This window comes from Macaca thibetana, chromosome 7 (genome assembly GCF_024542745.1).
Source record: "Macaca thibetana thibetana isolate TM-01 chromosome 7, ASM2454274v1, whole genome shotgun sequence".
Classification (NCBI taxonomy): Eukaryota; Metazoa; Chordata; class Mammalia; order Primates; family Cercopithecidae; genus Macaca; species Macaca thibetana.
This window is the reverse complement of record NC_065584.1, coordinates 149,427,723-149,433,877: the sequence shown is the minus strand read 5'-3', so window position 1 is coordinate 149,433,877 and position 6,155 is coordinate 149,427,723.

Below are 6,155 nucleotides of genomic sequence, written 5' to 3'. Positions count from 1 at the left end.
TTTCCCCTGAGTGGAAATGTTTAAACCCACATAAAGTAGAGGAAATGGCATAATAAATGATGTCCCCATCACTCAGCTTCAAAAATTATCAACTCTCAGTCTTGCTTATGTCTTTTTTTTTTTTTTTTTTTGAGACGGAGTTTCGCTCTTGTTGCCTAGGCTGGAGTGCAATGGCGTGATCTCAACTCACCACAACCTCCACCTCCTGAGTTCAAGCGATTCTCCTGCCTCAGCCTCCCGAGTAGCTGGGATTACAGGCATGCACCACCACCCTGGCTAATTTTGTATTTTTAGTAGAGTCAGGGTTTCTCCATGTTGGTCAGGCTGGTCTCGAACTCCCGACCTCAGGTGATCCGCCCGCCTCAGCCTCCCAAAGTGCTGGAATTACAGGCGTGAACCGCCGTGCCCAGCCTTGTTCATCTTTTAACCTACCCGCATTTCTTCCACACATGCTGCTATCGCTAAATTATTTTAAAGCCATTTCTGGTGCTGTATCATTTCATCTGTAAGTATTTCTATGTGTACCTTTAAAATACAGCCTTAATACCATTATCACACTTAAAAATTTACCGATAATTCCTTCAATTATTTACCAATAATTCCTTCACTATATTGTCTAATAATCCAGTGAATGTTCTCACTCACAATTATTCCATAATTTTTTTTTAGGTGACTTGTTCTAATGGGTTTCATATATAGTCCACACTTTGTATTTGATTGAAGTGTCTCTTAGATTCCTTTTGAACTGGAAGCTCCTCCTCCCTCTATTTTTTTCTTGCCATATATTCAGTGAAGAAGCAGGTTCATTTGCCCTGTAGTTGCCCCACAGTCCAGATTTTCCAACTGCAGCCTCATGGTGTCCTTCCACTTGTTTCTCTGTCCCTGGTATTTCCTGTAAACTGGTAGTTACATCAAGAGGCTTGATCAGGTCAAGCTCAATCTTTTTGGCAAGAACACTGCATAGGTGGGGCTGTGTGTTTCTCTTGCCTCATCTCAGGAGGCACATCACATCTGGTTGTGTCTAAGTTGTTATGATTGCTGGGTGTGTTCTGGCATCATCAGCCTGATCCAGTCCTGAGAAAGTCTGCTGGCTTACCTGCCACTGCTGACCATTGCACAGATGCATCATTCCATTAGGGGTTGCAGAACAGTAATAATACTAATTTTTATCTTTCCTTCTGCATTTATTAACTGGAAATTACCAATTTAAAAAAACCAAAAACTTGCCCTCATCAACTGCTTGGTTTCGCTGAGGTACAATTTAGACAGAAAAATAAGCATCAGCGCTTCTTTCCCTTTATGTGCCAGGTTTCGGAATATTGGGTTGGCCATACCCTCTTAGACTTCATCCCCAGTACAGCCCTGATTATCCTGACTTTACAGGTGAGGACCTGGAGACTGGGAGAGGTCAAGAGACTTGCTCAGGGTCAAGCAGTAAGGGGTGGAGCTGGGATGCCAACTTGAGTCTGACCATCCCTAAAACCAGTGATCTTTCCACAAAGGGGCCACAGTGTCTTCTCTATCTGTGGCTTGACAACAGTCGTGAGTTATGGAAACACTTGGTAAACCATAAGGGCGAAGCTTGACATTTTAACTAGTAGCATCTGAGGCTACTAGAGCCGTCTGACAGCTTTAACTACTCCCCAGCTCTGCACCCTGATGACTGCAAGTTGTCATTGCCAGCCCTGATCAATTTTGAGTACTGGTCTTGAATGCGTACTCAGGCCTATCAGGCCAGCCTTTGACAGGCATCCCAGCCTTCGACAGACTACCAGGCTAAAGCTGGTAGTCTAGCCCTATTATCTTAGGTCCTGGCATCACTGTTCCTTGGAATCCCCAGTTAGGAATGCAGCCATCTTAGACCCTCCACCCCCACTCACTCCTCCACCCCCATGTCTCAGGCTGAAGTGGATGTGGAGATGAAATTTGGGGTGCAAGATGTTTATTAAGGATCAACATCTGTGGCCTGGTGTGGTGGCTCACACCTGTAATCCCAGCACTTTGGGAGACCAAGGAGGTTGGATCACCTGAGGTCGGGAGTTCAAGACCAGCCAGGCCAACATAGAAAAACCCAGTCTCTACTAAAAATACAAAAAAAATTGCCAGACCTGGCGGCATGTGCCTGTAACCCCAGTTACTCGGGAGGCTGAAGCCGGAGAATCACTTGAACCAGAGAGGCGGAGGTTACAGTGAGCTGAGATGGTGCCACTGCACTCCAGCCTAAGCAATAGAGTGAGACTCAATCTTCAAAACAAAACAAAAAGACATCTGTGAAAGGAAGATGGATTGAGCAGACAGTGAAATTGAACTGTGATCCAGGCCTGATCAAGTACCCGCCAAGTCGGTAGGGCACACAGGAGCTTGAAGTGCCCACTGGAATATTTTCATGGAGAACTAAAATGGCTGGGTCTCTATGCTCAGTTCCCAGAGGCAGCTGCCCTGGGGAAGGTAGGGCGTTCGGTGGGGCAGCTCTCTGCAGCTGAGGCGGACACTGAAGGACTGACAGCTGGAGGCCGTCTGCCCAGTGCACTCCCGCAGCTGGATGGAAAGGCCTTCCTGGAAGAAGGGGGTCCAGGCAGTGCATTTCCACATCTACTACACCCACATCGCCTGACTCTCAGAGATCTAGCAACTTGCCTCCAGACTTGAGCATTCCTCACTACAGGCCAGGCTTTGGCATCTCTTGCCCAGACTACTGCAGTCCTCACTGGCTCCACCAGCCATTTCCTCCCACCCCCACCCAGCTTCCGTGTGGTCCACACGCAGGTCTGATCTTGTCACTTGCCAGTGCATGAACACTAAGGATCTCTGTTGTGGAAATCAGACCACAGTTTCAGAAACTCTGAAGTAGCGCTGTAACCATTTACTGAAGCTCTGCACACGGGAAGAGATGAGGGGAGCAACCTCCACTAAGAGCCAGGGACTCCACCTCAGTTCTTAACCTGTGCATTTTATGGGTTCATTTTGATACATGATGTGATCCAGGGCCTGCACCCACTTCTAGAAGTTACCTTGGGATCCACAGGAGAAAGGCTTTGCACTTTTAAGTATATAAACCTGCTTACTATATGTGAATAGTTTTAAGTACAGTATATATCTTGAAAAGGGGCCAGGCGCAGTGGCTCACGCCTATAATCCCAGCACTTTGGAAGGCCGAGGTGGGCAGATCACAAGGTCAGGAGATCGAGACCATCCTGGCTAACATGGTGAAACCCTATCTCTACTAAAAATACAAAAAAAATTAGCTGGGCGTGATGGCCTGTGCCTGTAATCCCAGCTACTTGGTGGCAGGCTGAGGCAGGAGAATTGCTTGAACCTGGGAATCGGAGCTTGCAGTGAGCCAAGATTGCGCAACTGCACTCCAGCCTGGTGACAGAGCGAGACTCTGTCTCAAAAAAAAAAAAAAAAAAAAAAAAAGGAAAAGGGAGGGGAGTAACTGTAAGTAAATACACATTGGAAAAGTTATTTAAATATACATTTTAGAAACAAGGAGAGTCACAATTAGCAAGGGAAAGTAGACTCTGAAAGGACAAGCAGATGTGTGTTTTCCAAAGGTGGAGTCTATTCTGTTCAGTTTCTACTTTATGAGACATCTAATTTTGGGTGATGGGGTAGGGAACAATTTCCAACGCATCTGCACCCCTCCCCCTCCCACCCCTCAGGTCACAGCTCCCCCTCCTTCCACGCATCCTGTGCTGCAGCCACACCACGCCACCCCCCGAGGGGGTCCCTCTCCACACCTGTGGGCCATTGCTCAGGCTGTGCTCTTGGCTTGGACTGCCCTTTCCCCACTTCCGTCTCCTCTGTGAGCTTCATCCCCGTCCTTTCATCCTTCCTCCAGGAAGAAGTCCCATGGTTGTTTGCACCCATCCATTGCAGTGGGGACTGCACCCTATTTCAGTTATTGGTGTGCAAGCCCTTCTCCCCCACTAGACCATAAGCTTGGGGAAAAGGAGGGAACTGTGGGCTCTCATCTCTGTACCCACTCCTGGCAGACCACCTGGCACAAAATCCACTCAGGAAGTATTCACTGGCAGTGAGTTGAGCCGTTGTGCTTACATAGCACCAATCTGTGACAGCTTGTCTGACCTGGAATTTCACCCTGTATTTCCCAAAGAAAAGAAATGAGTACTGGATTTGAGAGATATATTTCAACATTTCAATTTTATTGTATTTAAGAACTTTTTTGTCTCAGAAAAAAAATTACAAAATTCATTGTATAAAATTCATCCAGAGAAATGATTTCAGTCCTGTAGTACCAAAGAAATATCTGCTGAGAGAAATACTATTTTGGGAAGTAGTTAATAATTTTACAATATGCAATAGAAGCAGACATACAAACAACTACAATGTGGATACAAGTTTTGTCAAATAATCAGGAGAAAAATGAATAAAAATCACAATGGCAAATGGCTGTCCAAATTTACCAAGTCCAACTTTATAGTGCTGTGAAGGAAAATATGAATATGAGACTCTCAACACTTGTGCATCCATGAAAATTGAATTATTTTGGTTTAAAGATCGAATTTCGGAAAACTGAAAATAATTTTTGTAATTTCAAGGTAAAAAAATCTTTACTTTCAGAAAACACATTGTAACTGTGGTAAGCCATGGCATTTATTTATGTGAATAAGATAAAAACACAGAAATTATTCTACTCTTGTTACTTAAGGTGGAAGAGGAATAATTGTGAAATTATGTTTTAATTTTCCAGCCTGGCCAACATGGCGAAACCCCATCTTTACTAAAAATACAAAAATTAGCTGGGTGTCATGGCACGCGCCTGTAAATCCCAGCTACTCGGGAGACTGAGGCACAAGAATCGTTTCAACCCAGGAGGCGGAGGTTGCGGTGAGCTGAGATCTCGCCGTTGTACTCCTGCCTGGGTGAGAGACCAAGACTCTGTCTCAAAAAACAAAACAAAGGCCGGGCGCGGTGGTTCAAGCCTGTAATCCCAGCACTTTGGGAGGCCGAGACGGGCGGATCACGAGGTCAGGAGATCGAGACCATCCTGGCTAACACAGTGAAACCCCGTCTCTGCTAAAAAAAAATACAAAAAACTAGCCAGGCCAGGTGGCGGGCGCCTGCAGTCCCAGCTACTCGGGAGGCTGAGGCAGGAGAATGGCGTAGACCCGGGAGGCGGAGCTTGCAGTGAGCCGAGATCCGGCCACTGCACTCCAGCCTGGGCGACAGAGCGAGACTCCGTCTCAAAAAACAAAAAACAATTTTCACCCTTAAAGTGTAGCTCAGAAAGATTTAGAGTAAGAGCATATATTTAGCTCACAACATATATGTTAGGAAACAAAAGAATGCTGATTAAATATAAATTAGTGGTAGGTAAAGTTGTCTATTTTTTTCCCTATCATGTCTCATAAGGTAATAGATCACAAATATGTTTTAGAATTTTTCTTAAGTTTCAAGAATCCAAAGATGGCCAGGCTCTATGGCTCATGCCTGTAATCCTAGCACTTTGGGACGCCAAGGCAGATGGGTCACCTGAGGTCAGGAGTTCGAGACCAGCCTCACCAATGTGGTGAAATCCGTCTACTAAAAATACAAAAATTAGCCAGGCATGATGGCACGTGCCTGTAATCCTAGCTACTCCAGAGGCTGAGGCAGTTGAATTGCTTGAATCCAAGAGACGGAGGTTGCAGTGAGCCAAGATCAAGCCACTGCACTCCAGACAGGGCAACAAGAGCAAAATTCTGTTTTTTTTTTTTTTTTTTGAGACAGGGTCTCACTCTGTCACCCAGGCTGGAGTACAGTGGCACGATCTCGGCTCACTGCAAGCTCTGCCTCCCGGGTTCACGCCACTCTCCTGCCTCAGCCTCCCAAATAGCTGGAACTACAGGCGCCCGCCACCACGCCCAGCTAATTTTTTGTATTTTTAGTAGAGACGGGGTTTCACCATGTTAGCCAGGATGGTCTCAATCTCCTGACCTCATGATCCACCCGCCTTCCCAAAATGCTGGGATTACAGGCACGAGCCATGGCGCCCGGCCAAGCAAAACTATGCTTCAAAAAAAAAAAGGAATCCAAAGAAAAAACTACACCTGCAAAAGATGAAGAGAGAAAAGGAAGCTTTTTCTCTAAAAGCATCTCTTGACAAATAGTGCAGATATCCTCTGAACCAATTTCCTTCTGTTTAATGTACC